At 45.1% G+C, this 18,050-nt stretch overlaps 1 protein-coding gene across 5 annotated transcripts in view; it reads right to left on the bottom strand.

Moving 5' to 3' along the window:
* Positions 1-18,050, bottom strand: part of LOC146042192 (uncharacterized) — a 145,575-nt gene that overhangs the window by 34,734 nt on the left and 92,791 nt on the right. For 4 of the 5 annotated variants that reach the window (XR_014463781.1, XM_083162116.1, XM_083162117.1 and 1 more), the window contains exon 2: positions 8,867-8,983. The exons of the other annotated variant lie outside the window; for it this stretch is intronic. The gene's annotated coding sequence lies outside the window, so the exon portion shown is untranslated. The remainder of the gene's footprint in view (positions 1-8,866; positions 8,984-18,050) is intronic. 5 annotated transcript variants of the gene reach the window in all.

Below are 18,050 nucleotides of genomic sequence, written 5' to 3'. Positions count from 1 at the left end.
AGGTGCAGTTCCCATCAGGTATATTGCTGGAGCCCTTAAAACCAAAAACTCCCAACAAAGGGAAAGGCTAATAGCGTGATATTGTTTTTATAAAACACATTTATTTAAAACAATACACATAACAAATAAAAAAACAGTATTGGATGGACCCGTACATTTGACATAAAAAATAAAGGCTTATCTGATTTCAGTCATCGGGAAATGGAGAGGTGTATGTACCCAACCGGTTTCGTCCCTTTCTTATGTGTTGGGACTTCCTCAGGGGTTCAAAATGAATTGAATTGCCGCTATGTTTTCATTGGTTCACAGTGGCGAGCCCCCCCTCCGTGCGCCCTGCGCGTCCTCGATGGTGGTGTGACGTCATCCTTCAGCGTCTCCCCCCCTGCCGGTGCGTGCAGGCTCCACGGACGGAGCTCAACACTACTTAGGTAAGCACTGTATCACTTGTAATCTGTTCTCACCTTTACAGCACCTTGATAAAAAAAGCCCAAGGGCTTTTGAAACGTCGGTCACAAGAGCTGCCGTCTCCTGTCGTTTTTTCTGAGTGCCGCCACCCCCCACTGCATTGTTTATATATATATATATATATATATATATATATATATATATATATACTTTACAGCGTGTAAGTCCCATTGGTGACATTAGGACTACATTTTAAATGCAATTAAGCATACATTTATCATTTAGATATTAGTGACATTCAAACTAAATTTTAAATACAGTTAGGTATACATTTGCCATTAAGATAAATACCAAAAAACAACAGTGGGTACACTATCTTTATAACATAACTTTCAAGAGTGTGGTATATATAGAAATGAGAGAGAAAGATACAACGGCCCTCTCAGGGAAGATGCCGTGACTCTTGTTGGTATACTTAAAAAAAATGGAAAACAAAGCACTAACTAGCCCTCATATAGGGGAATAGAGATGGTGGTGTGTTAGAAAGAAAGGAAAGGATGCATATGGGGTTAGAGGAAGGCCACTATGTCCACTCCTTCATTTAATCCTTTAGGAGACAGTGAATTCATGGTATATATCCAATAACTTTCTTTTTTGATGAGTTCTTTATCTCTATTGCCTCCTCTTGGGTTAAAAGGTACTCGTTCTAAGATAGTGAATCTAAAATTGTCTTTGGTTATGGTGGAATTGTGTTTTTCAGCGCAGTGTCTTGGTACGCTGTGTATCTTCACCTTATTTTTTATATTTCTAATATGCTCTTGTACAGTTAGCTTGGTTTGTCTTATGGTCTTCCCAATGTAGTTTAGGTTGCAACCACATGTGATCATGTATACCACATGATCAGAGTTGCAGGTAACGGCATCTTTAATGTTGTAGATTTTTCCATTACCCAGGGTGTGGGTGAATTTTTTTTTGTCCATATACTGACAGCAGATGCATTTGTTGCACGGGGTGGTCCTGGATTTTTTAGTCAAAAAGTGTGTATTTTTAGGAACTGAAGTGGTGATTGGTTTCAATTTACTAGGTGCTAAAATCGACTTCAGGTTTTTCGCTCGGCGGAACACTATTTGTGGTTTTGGGGGGACATGTTGTCCTAATACCGGATCACGCAATAGAGTACTCCAGTGAGTTTCTAAGATTTTTTTGATTAAGCGATTTTCACAATTAAATTGTGTGACAAACGATCTGCATTTGTACTCGATTTTGGGTCTCTCTGATCTTTGTAGCAAGTTGTTTCTTTCTTCATGGTGTACTTTTGAGTGAGCTTCTTCTATCCGTTCTATTTCATATCCTCTTTCTATAAACCGATCTACTAGGAGTTGGGATTGGGACCAATATTCACTCTCATTGCTGCAGTTTCTTCTTATTCTCAGGAACTGGGCATATGGTACGCTGTTCTTCCAGGCCGGGTAGTGACAGCTATTTGCCGGTATATAACTGTTGGCGTCTACCATTTTAAAGTGTGTTCGGGTGATTATTTCTTGGTTTTGTTTTCCCTCTAGTTCGAGGTCTAGGAACTCGATTTTTTTAGGATCGGATTTGTAGGTAAATTTTAAATTAAGATCATCACCATGGAAGTGAGAAATGAACTCTTTAATGCTGGTTTCGTCTTCATGCCAGATAAATAATAGGTCATCTATGTACCTTTTATATGTTATTATATTATCCTCAAATCGTGATCCATAGATGAACTTCTCCTCCCAAGTTCTCATGTGGATGTTGGCATATGCTGGGCCAAATTTTGTCCCCATGGCAGTACCTTGTTGTTGGAGGTAGAATTCCTTATTAAATTCAAAGAAATTATGATTGAGTATAAATTTGATGCTATCCACGAGAAACGTGATTTCAGATTCAGATTTTTTTCTGGATCCCCTTGGAGAATTCTTTCCACTGATTGGAGACCGTTGTTGTGAGGGATTGACGAGTAGAGTCCTTGAACATCTACTGTCAACCAGCAATACTCAGCCGACCAGATTCTACCTTTCAGTAATTTTAAAACTGAGGTACTGTCATTCAGGTGGGAGTCATTTTGCAATACGTATGGTTGCAGCTTCAAGTCCAGGTAGTGTGATAGATTTGAGGTCAGGGAGTCAATACCCGCTATTATGGGTCTCCCTGGTGGTTCTGATTGTTTTTTATGAACTTTTGGAATATGATAAAAAATCGGGATGATTGGATGTTTAATATTCATGTAATCGAATTCCTCTTTGCAGATGACCCCGTCTTGTAAACCAGATGTTAATAGGTTTACTAGTTCCAGTTGGAATTCTGTATGTGGGTTGGATTCCAATTTTTCGTAAGTTGTTTCATCAGTAAGGATTTTGTTGGCTTCAATCAGATAGCTGTGCCTGTCCTGTAGGACCACTGCTCCGCCCTTATCCGCAGATTTAATAATTATGTTTTCATCTTTTCCTAGGGTGCGTAAGGCTTTACTTTCTTGAGGGTTAATATTTCTTGCAAAATGTTTTTTCGTCTTGATAGTTCTAAAGTCATCACTGACTGCTTCAAAGAACATATTGAGGTGGCTACCTCTAGATTCGACCGGGTAAAATTTGGACGGTGGGGCCACCAATGGTTTGTCTTTTTCTATGGTTGTTGGATTGGGTTGGTGTCTCAGAAAGTGCCTTTGTACTGTGAGGTTCCGAATGTACTTATTTAGATCTATAAAAAGATCAAAATGGTTTATATGACTATCTGGGGCAAATATGAGGCCTTTGCTTAATAGCGCATTTTCTGTTGCAGATAATTCTTTCTTTGAGATATTGATGATTCCAGTCCCTGAGATGATGGAATTTGTACACTCTTTTTCTTCTTTGGGGAGTTGTTTGCTCCTTCCGGAACCTCTACATCCCCGTTTAGCCTTCTTTTGAGACCATGAGGTGAATCGAGTCGAGTGTGGAGTTCTTCCCTTACTGTGTAGTGGGGGGGGGGGGGGAGTCTGTATCTCGTCCCTCGTCCAAAAAATTCTGTTGTTGACGTTTGTAAGGGGATGGTGCTCGGAACACTTCTCCACGTCCGTGATGATAGCGATCATTGTATGAGGCTATTCTTCCTCTATCAGTTCTTCTATAGTTGTAATTACTTCTGTTTTCTCTTTCATCATTATAGGATGGTATTCTTCTTCTGTAGGTTTTCCTATACCCATCTTCATTTCCATTGTCTCTGTAATCCTGCCTTTGTGATCTCATTTGGGGACCATATCAGTGCCTTTGGTTGTTATGACCGTTTTGGTGATTGTACTGAGACCGGTATGAGTTGTTTTCTCTGTCATTGGATCGATGTGAGTATCTTCGAAGTTTATCCCAGACGGGAATGTTACTGTTATCCAGTCTGTTTCTCCTCATGGGTGCGTCTTGGTTTCTGGTCTCATTTGGCCACATGCGGACATTTCCAGTGATGTAATCTTTTTTGTCTCTCAAGAATTTTTTCTGCTTTCTTTGAATGATGTCTTTTTCCAAGATGTCAAGTTTGGATTGCATATCGATAATATCTTTTTTGAATTCCTCGCTTTCATCAAATTTAGACAAGAGCCCTTCAATTTTTTCCATTTAACTTTCGAGTGAGGCGAGTTCTTTCTTCCTCTCATTGACCAGAGTTGTCATCAGTTTAGCTGAACATTCGTCTAGGACAGAATTCCATAATTTTAAAAAAGTCGGATTGTCACTTCCGTAGGTGGGCATTTTTTGCCCCGACGTATGCAAACGCTTTTATGTTTCAGATGGAGGAGAAGTTGATTCTGTCACAACCTGGAGCAAGAGCACACATTGCTTTCTATACAAGGTATATCAACGATATTCTACTAATATGGACTGGGAGCCGAGAAGAACTGGACATTACCCTGCTACAAGCCAATGCAGGAGATACCCATATTAAATTCACATCCACCATTGATGCAGTTAGCATCAATTATCTAGATGTCCTTATTAAACACAAAAATAACTCGATAACCACCTCGGTATAACGAAAATTAACGGACAGAAACACCCTCCTTGAAGCAAGGAGTCACCACCCTAGTGCAGCAAAACGTGGATTACCATTTTCACAAATGCTGAGGGTGAGACGCATCTGTAGTGATGAAACTACTACTGTACAGCAAATGGATGAGATGGTGGGCAGATTTGAACGGAGGGGATATGATCCTGTAACCCTCAAAGCAGCAAGAGACAGAGCATTATCTATTCCTAGAAAGGACACTCTATGCAGCTCTGGCATCAAAAAGCGAACCACCAACTCTATTCCATTTATTAATACATATTCCACCTCCAGTACTACTACAGTAGGGGCACTTAAGAAGTTCTGGCCAATAGCCAAAAATGAACAAATTCAAAACAACACTTCTTGTCCAGAAAACCGGGGAATTATAGGTGCACAGGGTGCGTCACCTGTGGATACCTAGAACCAGGTAACTCTTTTGCCCACCCGCACACAGGACAGCGGATCAAGATCAAATAGGTGCTCACTTGTTCCAGCCGCTATATAATCTACACCATCAGGTGTCCCTGCGGACTATTATATGTGGGCAAAACCACAAGAACTTTTAAAGAGCGTATGGCAGCCCATCGCTCAGCGATTAAATCAGCGTTGGAGGGAGCCCCGTCAGATCAACCAGTGGCACGGCACTTCAGGGATCTGAAGCATCCTCTTCCAACAATTAAATACAAAATGATTGACCAGATTGCTGCCAACATTCGTGGGGGTGACAGAGATAAAAAACTTCTCCAGTTGGAGGCCAAATGGAGTTTTAGACTCAATACCATTCATCCCGCAGGACTTAATGAGTATCTATCCCTTGGCTGCTTCCTCTAATCATTTACCATTTACTCCTTTTCCTCTGCAGGAATCTTTACAATGTCTTGTAGTACTATGATGCTTTCTAATTGTTTTTAAATGTATCATCGGTCTTTCTTCAAAGCATTATGTGTCTTATACGTATGCACTATGCACTTTATTCTCTTGTTTCTCTCCTTGTTTTTCATTAACATGCTACATGCCTGTCTCCATTTGGGAGGCCGCTTCTTTTCTGACACAGCGGAATTCTTGGTTGTTTTAGCTCTCTTATTTTTTTCTCTTTCTATTTCTCTTAGCGTCTCTGCATCACCATGGTAACGGACCCGTCGGACGGAGCGGGCGGCTACTGATGACGTCACGTATCCAGCGCCACGGGCCGGACCGTGCAACGCAGCAGATGCAGACACGGGTGATCTTTCTCTCCTATATAGGTAAGTGTGGACTCATGTCTATTTGTCTTTGATAACGATATTAAATTATCGAAACGTCAGCACCAACTGCCGGTGTAGTCTGCAGTTTTTTGTGACCTGTTGAAAGTCCTTTGAGTGCCGCCCTAGTACTTCGGTACATTGTATATATATATATATATATATATATATATATATATATATATATATATATATATATATATATATATATACACACACAGTTCCACAAGAGAAAAGGCACACGGACACCAGTCATCAGTTTCAAGTAAATGTATTGGGCATAGCACTATCTACCGCTTTCGGGGACACCACCCTACATACAGTTCAAGTGGGGGCATTTACTCCCCTCAGACTGCTCTTCTAAAACCTCCTGGCTGTCAGGCTCTCTCTGGTCATGCTGGCAGACCAGGATTAGAGGTGCCAACTGATCTCAGCCCAGTCATTTCAGCTGGCCCCCTGATAGTGTTGAATACCCTGCCTTTGCTGGCCATCCCCCGCACGCCGCTACCCAGTATCAGTGGTCACGCAGCCCCCCCACCAGGTGGTGCCCAACATCAGCATCGTTGTCCTGCTTAACCCCTTGTTGTCAGTGCCAGATTAAGGTCTAAATGGGCCTGGAGCTGAAAATCATCAAGGACCTATTATGCACAATAATAGGGGTTGTGGCCAGCACCTAATAATGTGGGGGGTGTGACCAGTGTTCTGTTTTGTCTCTGTTTGTGTAAATACTTTCTTTGTACAGCGCAACGGAATATGCTGCACTACATAAGAAACTGTTAATAAATAAATAAATAAAATAATGATATATGCCTGGAAAAGGCATGGCTGGCTTAGGAAAAATGCAGGGAGATATATTGGCGGGTGCACTCCAAAGGTGCTCCCGCATGACACTGATGTCCTAAGATACTTGCGGGGTGAGGTGGCACTCCAGTCATAAAAAAAAATACTGAAAGCCAAAACTTGGTAGACAACATTTCAGCACCTTTTATATGGTCACCTTAGTTTACCACAGCATATACCCCTTATACAAATCATGCAACACATTAGTAACCCCCTATACTGTACTTACCTCTATTACATTATGCCACATGGAATGAGCCAAAATTCACACTATGGCACACGGATTGACTAAAAATTCAGCTTTTGCAACACAGATTAAGACAAAATTCACATTTTTTCACCATGGATTGAGCCAAAATACACACTATACCAAACTGATTGAGCAATAATGCACAATATGCTTCATAAACAGGGGCATTGCGCACCAAAGGCGCACATTAAAAATTGACACCATAATGCCCATTACATGTTAAGCCTCACACCATAATGTCCATTACGTTATGCCAAACACCATAATGCCTATTACAAATTATGCTACATAAGTGCTGTTTACCTCCATGCTCATTGCCAGGGGTTCCATGCTCGTTGCCATGTGGGATTACATGTTCATTGCCAAGGGGGAATACATGCTCGCAGTAACTGGGGGACAGCCGCCGCCAGGCAGAAATGACAGCCATTAACAGCCGGGCAGAGAGCAGGGGGCTGCTCAGCTGTATTAAGAGCACTGCATGTCCCGGCAATTTGAAATAATACCCCTTTCACACCAGAAAATGCAGGGACTTACCCGTGAATATGGTCCCAGGATCATGCAGGGACATTCCCGGGCTGACCCCTTTTACACTAGCCTAGTCCCTGCATTTTCTGGTGTGATAGGGAGAGAACCCCTTCCCCCCCTTTAACCAACCAGCTATATCTTTAGAACTAACTGAGCCATTTACATGAAACCAATATCATATTGAAGAACTTTTGAGTGGTCTTCAAATGATTTTGGAGCTGTGAAACTGGGCAGTTTGGTTCCAGAGAAAACTGCCCAAAAAACAACAAGAGCAGTTGTGAAATTACATTTCAGAAATGAAAAAACGAAAACCAGTATGTTTCCCAGTATGTTAGTGCTAGAAACAAACAGGCGCCTTAAGGGGATGTGGAGTCAAGCTGCTCACACTGGGGGGTGTCAAGTCCCCTGAAAATATAGAAGAGAAACAACAAAGAGGTGTGGTGGAGCGCTTAAAAATTAAAAATTAATTTAACAAGAATCAATTGGGTAGTACAACGATAAAAAGATATTTTTAATTTTATATTAAAAAATTATATAAGAACACACTATATAGCAGCAAGTGACTGTCACTTTAAAAAAAAAGAAAAAGAAAAGTACAAATACTTATAATAATATAATACCACTTGAAAGAGGACAAAGGAGGTTTATACTTATATGACGGAGTCCCAATTAGTGAACAGGTGAGGTCCCTGGTAGGTGTCCAAATTGCAGACTGTGTTTTTAAGGGAGTCCATAAACCGTGCAGGATTTACTTTCGCTGGAGGAACAATCGCTGGTCCCAGTCGAGATAGTATCCTCACGATTTTTTGCGACGCTTGTATCCAATTTTTTGAGCAGGTGGCGGTGTCCCAAATACAGCAGTTGTATGTGCAGTTGATATAGTTGGACAAAGGCAGGAACCAAATGGGAGCCGGCTGGGATAGTGAATGGGAAACTCCTTTAAATCCTCCAAAAGTCCAATGAATAAGGTCAGCAGGTGCTTCCTAACATGTTTCGTTGCTACCTAGCAACTTTATCAAAGGTAAAGCTCCTGTGTGTGGGCCAGGCTTTTATCCCCCTGGACAGGAAGTGCACTTGACATAATTTGCTCATTTACCCAATTGATTCATCGGCTTAGTTCCAGTCATAATTGACTTAAAAAATATATGGTTAAATACACAAGTAAATATATATAGGAGGCAGACCTATCTATCATAATAATAAATACATACATTACAAGAATATGCACAATTTCATTGCGGCATTCAAGTACCGGGTGTTGGAGTGCACCGGTATATGGAACGCAGGGTGAGATGGACATTTCACTATGCAGTGAGATGACACTGCCCTTTGGCTGGTCGCAAAACAATTATATAGAATAAAAAAATAAAATAAAATTCTAAATGGTGCAAGGGCCGGGCCCCATAGCAACTGCACCCTCTCTAGTTACGCCACTGGTCGGAAGATTGAATTCTGACTGTCGAACTGATGTTGTAAACAACAGTGAATACCTTCTTAAAAAGTCACAGCATTTGTAAATTTTGTGTTTGGGATTTTTTTTTTTAAATAACAGCAATTGTGTATAACATACCTCTTAGAGCTGTGGTGAGGGTACTGGAGCAAGCATAGCCATTTGGGCATGCAGTTGTTACTCCAGAGCAGTAGGCAGTATAAGAGCTTGAGCACACTTTGCATGAGAGAGAAGATCCTGCAAAAGGAGGATAAAAATGTAAGTATGGAATGGGGATAACCTTTGGTTACTATGTATATAGAAATATAGGTACTTGTGTATTATCACGGCGCCCAAGTTTCTTACGTACGGCACCGTAGGAAAATTGCATCGCATGGGCCATTGGGGCAGATGTATTAAGCCTGGAGAAGAGATAAACTGGAGATAAAGTGGAGATAACTTGGAAGAGTTAATGCACCAGCCAATCAGCTGTGTTTGAAATATGACAGTTGGGATCTAATTGGCTGGTGCGTTATCTCCTTCCACTTTATCTCCAGTTTATCTCTTCACCAGGCTTAATACATCTGCCCCAATGTAACGGCCATGCGATGTGATGCAATTTTCCTATGTAATGTATTCAGTGCTCTTGTATTGATATTGTATAGGGTGTACAATACCATTAGGTATTCAATAATGGCATATAATGAGGTTTTAAGCACCCCCCCCCCTCTATCCACGTCACCCTAAAGAGTGGCGAGCGCAGCGAGCCCTGCGAGGGGCGGCAGAACGCATCCTCCGACCTTTTCATACCCCTACTATCCACGTTGGCGTGGAGTTGATTTTATATAGTGCGGCGAGCGCAGTGATCCACCAAGCCCGAAGCATGCCGAGCGCAGCGAGCACCGTGAGGGGAAGCGGATTACTTTACATGTATTCCACGGCCCCTCTCGGGGCTCGCTGCGCTCGCCACACTATATAAAATCAGCTCCACGCTGACGTAGATAGTAGGGGTATCAAAAGGTTTTAGGACGCATTATGTAAAATGTGATCCCCGGCTGTGGCATGACACTGCAGGCTGTTGGAACCCGGTGCTGGTTTCAGAATACGGGGAACCCCCAGAGTTTTTGTCCCCCGTATTTTTGGAACCAGGACCGTTCCAAGAGTCCGGGGCTGGTTTCAGAAATATGGGGGACCCCTACGCTTTTTGTCCCCTGTATTTTTGGAACCAGGTCCGACTCAATGAGCCCGGGGCTGGTTATGCTCAGGAGGGGGGACCCCACACATTTTTTTTTTTTTACCAACACAAAATCGCAAATTACCTCAAATTCGCACATTTTTATGCCTAAAATTCGCACATTATCACTAGAGATGTGCACCGGCCACTTTTCGGGTTTTGAGTTTTGGGTTCTAATGGGTTTTGGCAAAACACCTCCTAAGTGTTTTGTGTTTGGATTTTTGGGGTTTTGGGTTCTGATTTTTTTGTTAAAAAAGTATAAAATCTGCTAAAATCGCAGAATTTGGGTGTTTTTTTTGCTCCTACGCTATATTAACCTCAATAACATTCATTTACACTCATTTCCAGTCTATTCTGAACACCTAACAATATTGTTTTTAGGGCAAAAGTTTGCACCGAGGTAGATGGATAACTATGCTAAGCCACACAAGTGAGCCCCAGACCACACAGGTAGATATACGGCAGTATTTATTAGGCAGTGAGCCCCAGACCACACAGGTACGCCAGTATTAGGCAGTGAGCCCCAGACCAGACGGTAGATATGGCAGTACTAGGCACCAGACAGGTAGATAAGACAGTACTACTAGGCACAAGACCGGTAGATACGTCAGCAATACTACTATTGTGCACCAGCAGAATTTATAATAATTAATTAATTATTAGGTACTGCTTGGCAGTGGCACACGTCAGTGCACCAGCAGCATGTAATTATTTTAGTATGTACTAGGTAGGTACACTAGGTAGGCAGTAGCACTGTCAGTGGCAACAGTGGACTGAGTAACTAAATAATACTGGCAGATTCAGTGCAGGCAGCACCAGTGGACTATCTCTTATATATTTGGCTACATCTGTCACTCAAAGTGTGTCTGAAGCTGTAACGCTGGGTGGAGCCTCTGACTCACATGACTGACTCACACGACAGAGAACCAGCCCAGTGAGCCCACAGTGCCAGACACCCTCTGCCTCTCCATGTTACAAAGCAAAGACACAGCTACTCACCAGACACACCAGGTGAGCGCCCCACACCTCCATACCTCCCAACATGACCCTCTCCAGGAGGGAAAGAATGCTCTGTTTGTGGACTTCCATCTTAATTTATGATTGTCATCACCTGTTTTAAACAGGGTAATTGATAAGAAAGGTGTTTAAGCACAGGTGATGGTAATCCATAAATTAAGAAGAAAGTCCAGAAACAGAGCAATGTGTCCCTCCCCCCTCCACCCCATTCACGGCAACCCCACGATTAAATGGCACATGCAAAACACTGACATGGCTATGGTCGACAATGAAAAAGGTTGACATGAGTTTTTGAAGATTTATTTTTCACTTTTTCAATGTTTTCATATTCATTCTCATGTGTCGACATGGACACCAATGAAATGCCACACTTATGTCAACATTTACATGTGTTGACCTTTCTGTGTTGATTTTTTCTTGTGGCGATTCGCGGCACCCCCCGGCGACCCCCCTCCCGCGATTCACAGCACACACCCCCCAATTCACGGTGACTCCCGCGATTTGCGGCCCCACCCCGTGACACACCCCCTCCTGCGATTCGTGGCACCCCGCGACCCTCCCCTCCCACGATTTGTGCCAACCCCACAGGCCCCCCCTTCCTCGCGGTACCCCCCACCCCGCGACCCCCCCTACCGCGATTCCCCCCCCCTGTCATTGCGGCAACCCCCCGCCCCTGCGACCCACCCTCCCATGATTCACTGCAACCCCCCCGCGTCCCCCCTCCCACGATTCGCGGCACCCACACCCCCCCCCCCCGCGACCCCCCCTCCCGCAATTCACAGCATCCACCCACGACCCCTCCTCCCGTGATTCGCGGACACACCTCACCTCCTCCCCCCCACCCCCACCCCCGCTCGCGATTCACGGCAACCCCAGGATTAAATGGCACATGCAAAACACTGACACGGCTATGGTCGACAATGAAAAAGGTTGACATGAGTTTTTGAAGATTTAGTTTTCTTTTTTGAATGTTTTCATATTCATTCTCATGTGTTGACATGGACACCAATGAAGTGCCACACTTATGTCAACATTTACATGTGTTGACCTTTCTGTGTTGATTTTTTTTGTAGCAATTTTTTTACAGTGACAACTATGTGCAAATCAACCTACACATCATCAACCAATTCTTTGTATAATATATAACACCTGTTGTGTTTTACTGTAGGTGCTTTAAGTCAGACCTTTTACTGCTACTATTACTGTTTATGTAAATGCATTCTGAATGACAGCAACATCCTACCATCCTTCTACAAGAATATATAACCAACTAGGTGATTTATCGCGCCCCGTGCCCCCCCTCCCGCAATTCACGCCCCCCCCGCGCACCCCCCCCCCACGATTCACGCCCCCTCCCACGATTCACGTCACCCCCCGCACACCCCCCCTCCCGCAATTTGCAACCCCCCCTCCCACAATTCACGCCCCCCTCCCACGCTTTGCGGACCCCCGCCCTCTCCCGCGATTTGCGGACACCTGCGCCCCCTCCCTCCCTTGATTGACGGCACCCCCCATGCCCCTCCCACAATTCACGGCACCCCTAAGCCCCTCTTTAGTCCCCCGTATACTCACACACCCCTATCACTACCCAGCTTCCTGCTCTCCTGAACCGTAACTTCCACCACTGGGGAGTCGCTGACGCTGTGTTGCCCACATGCCCCTATCATGCCTCATAGCCCAGCCTCCTGCTCTCATGTACCCTAACTCCCACCCAGTAGGAGGAGACACTGACTCAGGGCCACCATCCTGTGCTCCTGTACTGCCACACTGGACCCTCACCCACTGGCAGAAGCTGCACAGTATCTCCCACCCTCCTCTTTAGTCCCCCTTATTACCACACACCCCTATCACTACCCAGCCTCCTGTTTTCCTGTGTCGTGACCTCCGCCAGTGGGGAGCCGCTGACTCAAAAACACCCTACTATACTATTGCACACACACACCTAAACAACATGCACACACAGCCCCCCCCCACACCCACAAATGTCACTGTACCATCCACACTATCAATGTACATCTTACTCTGTAACCGCTTTTTAATTAAACAAAACAATACACACCCCCTTCCACATCATATGCTCTCTATTTAACACATTTCACCTATAACTCAAGTTGCAATACAGGGCATCTTTCATACAATTCTAACCATCTTTCTCATATACAAATGTTCACAAATTAAGGGGGCGCAGCCCCTTACGACGGTGTGAAGAGCGCCCGTAGGGCGCGATGAATCACCTAGTATATATATATTTAGGTACTTATGTATTATCTGGGCTCCCATGTTAAATGCACCCCATTTTTTCATACCCCTACTATCCAACTACGCATGGAGTTGATTTTATATAGTGTGGCGAGCGCAGCGAGCCACCGTGCCCGAAGCGTGGTGAGCGCAGCGAACCCCGCGAGGGGACGCGGTCTCATAAGAAAAACGGGAGCCCAGATATTACATAAGTACCTATATTTATTTAATATAATTAATTATTAATAATATATAATAAATGGCACAGCACAGCACCAGAGGTAGGCCCCAGGACAGTGGAGACAGTAGTACTACAGGTACACAGTTAGACTGTTCTCCTAAGCAGAGAGGAGAACAGAGTACACAGCAGCACTGAGGGAGACAGTCCCAGCAAATAAAATAATTAATTACAGCACAGCAGCACACCAGAGGTAGACCGCACAGAGGAGACAGTAGTACTACAAGTATACAGTTAGACTGTTCTCCTAAGCAGAGGAGAACAGAGTACACAGCAGCACTGAGGGAGACAGCCCCAGCAAATAAAATAATTAATTACAGCACAGCAGCACACCAGAGGTAGACCGCACAGAGGAGACAGTAGTACTACAAGTACACAGTTAGACTACTACACAGCAGCACTGAGAGACAGCACCAGCGATTGCAAAAGCTCAAGGTCAACCTCAAGTTTAAGCCCCAGCAGCAGCACCAACACACCCTCTCCCAACCCACTACTTGACTGGAGTGAAGATGGCGGGCGCAGCAGCCGCTTATAAAGCCTCGCGAAATCCGACACCGGGAGATGACGTTCTAATCACGCGGACGGATCGAGTCAGGCGGGAATCTCCGAGCGCTGCTCGGAATCGGGCTCGGAATGATGACGTCCGTGGGGGCTCGGATCTCTGAAATCCGAGCCCGCACATCTCTAATTATCACACTAAATCACACTTTTCTTTCCGGAACACGCAAAGTATAACACGCAAAGTATAACACGCAAAGTATAATTTGCCTTCACAGGTCCCCTATGGAATACTGGACACCGGACCCGGACACCGACATGGACACCGACATGGACCCGGATGCCGACACGGACATGGACCAGGACACCGGACCAAGACAGAGGGCTACCTACGGGCTCAAGATAGGTAAGTATCAGTGTGTTTGTGTAATGTATATATTAAACTTTTATTTTTCAGGGTTGTCAGTGTGTTTATTTAACTATTTCTTGTACTGTGGAACTACAAGTGCCAGCGGGCCCTTTAATGCCCCACATGTGGTTCTCCAAATCCCAGCATGCAGAGGTGGCTTGCTGGGACTCATAGTTCCACAGTATAAGACAATAGTTTATAATTCTATTTTTTACACAGAATCAGCTCGATGCGGCCACTAATACGAATCATTACACCATCGGAGGGTTACAAAGCAGCTGTATTTGACTGATTTGTAAATTCCCCTCCGGAACACGACTTTGCATACGGCTGAAACAGCCGTATGCAGTCGTATTGATTCGTATTAAGAATACGAATATGATTTTTTTGTATTTGTATTCTTAGTAAATTTCCCCCAATATATCAATGAGTGGTAAACCAGTGCCATTTGCAGAGGTTGGGTCTGCAGTACAAATCAAAAGTCAAATAGGAGTCACAACAACTGCTGGTGAGTCCCAGCCGGAGAAATCTGGGTGGTGGTCAGTGTGGATCAACTTTTAGAAAGGGTTAATTATAAGGCAACACAATTGGTAATCAGCGCCGCACATATGGCACACATTAGAACAGTACAGTGTATACAGAAATAAACATGACAGCAAAAGAAGAAATAAAACAGAGCACATGTAACAATTAGCAGCAAAATTCTAGTACACAATACAGCTGGGATGTAGGGGAACAAAGGAGCAGTCTGAATGTTACCAGGGGCAGGTGTCAGTGGTAGAGATGAGCACAGGTAACAGCAGCACAATGCTTAGTACACAATACAGCTGGGATGTAGTGAAGCAGAGGAGCAGTCTGCATGTTACCAGGGGCAGGTGTCAGTGGTAGAGATGAGCACAGGTAACAGCAGCACTCAGTAGACAATGCAGCTGTGATGTAGGGAGGCAGCGGAGCTGTCTGCATGTTACCAGGGGCAGGTGTCAGTGGTAGAGATGAGCACAGTTAACAGCAGCACAATGCTTAGTACACAATACAGCTGGGATGTAGGGAAGCAGAGGAGCCGTCTGCATGTTACCAGGGGCAGGTGTCAGTGGTAGAGATGAGCACAGGTAACAGCAGCACTCAGTACACAATGCAGCTGTGATGTAGGGAGGCAGCGGAGCTGTCTGCATGTTACCAGGGGCAGGTGTCAGTGGTAGAGATGAGCACAGTTAACAGCAGCACAATGCTTAGTACACAATACAGCTGGGATGTAGGGAAGCAGAGGAGCCGTCTGCATGTTATCTGGGGCAGGTGTCAGTGGTAGAGATGAGCACAGGTAACAGCAGCACTCAGTACACAATGCAGCTGTGATGTAGGGAGGCAGCGGAGCTGTCTGCATGTTACCAGGGGCAGGTGTCAGTGGTAGAGATGAGCACAGTTAACAGCAGCACAATGCTTAGTACACAATACAGCTGGGATGTAGGGAAGCAGAGGAGCCGTCTGCATGTTATCTGGGGCAGGTGTCAGTGGTAGAGATGAGCACAGGTAACAGCAGCACAATGCTCAGTTCACAATACAGCTGGGATGTAGGGAAGCAGAGGAGCAGTCTGCATGTTACCAGGGGCAGGTGTCAGTGGTAGAGATGAGCACAGGTAACAGCAGCACATAGTGCACAATACAGCTGGGATGTAGGGAGGCAGCGGAGCTGTCTGCATGTTACCAGGGGCAGGTGTCAGTGGTCGAGATGAGCACGGGTAACAGCAGCACAATGCTTAGTACACAATACAGCTGGGATGTAAGGAAGCAGAGGAGCAGTCTGCATGTTACCCGGGGCAGGTGTCAATAGTAAAAATGAGCACAGGTAACAGCAGCACAAGGCTTAGTACACAATATAGCTGGGATGTAGTGAAGCAGAGGAGCAGTCTGCATGTTACATGGGGCAGGTTTCAGTGGTAGAGATGAGCACAGGTACCAGCAGCACAATGCTCAGTTCACAATACAGCTGGGATGTAGGGAAGCAGAGGAGCTGTCTGCATGTTACCATGGGCTACCACTCTACCACTGACACCTCAGTGGTAGAGATGAGCAGAGGTAACAACAGCACTTAGTACACAATACAGCTGGGATGTAGGGAAGCAGAGGAGCAGTCTGCATGTTACCAGGGGCAGGTGTCATTGGTAGAGATGAGCACAGGTAACAGCAGCACTTAGTGCACATTACAGCTGGGATGTAGGGAACCAGAGGATCAGTCTGCATGTTACCAGGGGCAGGTGTCAGTGGTAGAGATGAGCACAGGTAACAGCAGCACTTAGTACACAATACAGCTGGGATGTAGGGAACCAGAGGATCAGTCTGCATGTTACCAGGGGCAGGTGTCAGTGGTAGAGATGAGCAGAGGTTATAGCAGAACTTCGAGCACAATACAGTTTGGATGTGGGGAACCAGAGGAGCAGTCTGCATGTTACCAGGGGCAGGTGTCAGCGGTAGAGATGAGCACAGGTAACAGCAGCACAATACTTAGTACACAATACAGCTGGGATGTAGGGAAGCACAGGAGAAATCTGCATATTACCAGGGACAGGTGTTAGTGGTAGAGATGAGCACAGGTAACAGCAGCACAATGCTTAGTACAAAATACAGCTGGGATGTAAGGAAGCAGAGGAGCAGTCTGCGTGTTACCAGGGGCAGGTGTCAATGGTAGAGATGAGCACAGGTGACAGCAGCACAATGCTTAGTACACAATACAGCTGGGATGTAGGGGAGCAGAGGAGCAGTCTGCATGTTACCAGGATCAGGTGTCAGTGGTAGAGATGAGCACAGGTAACAGCAGCACAATGCATAGTACACAATACAGCTGGGATGTAGGGGAGCAGAGGAGCAGCCTGCCGGTTACCTGGGGCTTGTGTCAGTGGTAGAGATGAGCACAGGTAACAGCAGCACAATGCTTAGTACACAATACAGCTAGGATGTAGGGAAGCAGAGGAGCAGTCTGCAGGTTACAATGGGCAGGTTACAGAGGTAGAGATGAGCAGAGGTAACAGCAGCACTCAGTGCACAATACAGCTGGGATGTAGGGAACCAGAGGAGCAGTCTGCATGGGTACTTATGTATTATCTGGACTCCCATGTTAAATGCACCCCATTTTTTCATATCCCTACTATCCAACTACGCATGGAGTTGATTTTATATAGTGTGGCGAGCGCAGCGAGCCACCGTGCCCGAAGCGTGGTGAGCGCAGCGAGCCCCGCGAGGGGACGCGGTCTCATAAGAAAAACGGGAGTCCAGATATTACATAAGTACCTCTGCATGTTACCAGGGGCAGGTGTCAGTGGTAGAGATGAGCACAGGTAACAGCAGCACAATTATAGTACACAATACAGCTGGGATACAGGGAAGCAGAGGAGCAGCCTGCATGTTAACAGGGGCAGGTGTCAGTGGTAGAGATGAGCACAGGTAACAGCAGCACTTAGTGCACAATATAGCTGGGATGTGGGGAACTAGAGGAGCAGTCTGTATGTTACCAGGGGCAGGTGTCAGCGGTAGAGTTGAATGAATATAAGTGAGAAGAGATGTGGGTATAGATTATATGTGAGTAAGAGAGCTGTAATTGAGATGCAAGAGAAGAGAGCTGTGAAAACTTGAGGGAAGGGGACCCTGCTCTAAATAACTTGCAGTCTAGAGGGAGGGGGAGACAGACAGGTGACATGAG

This window comes from Crinia signifera, chromosome 19, assembly GCF_055691185.1.
Source record: "Crinia signifera chromosome 19, ASM5569118v1, whole genome shotgun sequence".
Classification (NCBI taxonomy): domain Eukaryota; kingdom Metazoa; phylum Chordata; class Amphibia; order Anura; family Myobatrachidae; genus Crinia; species Crinia signifera.
This window is presented reverse-complemented; position numbering and strand designations above follow the sequence as displayed.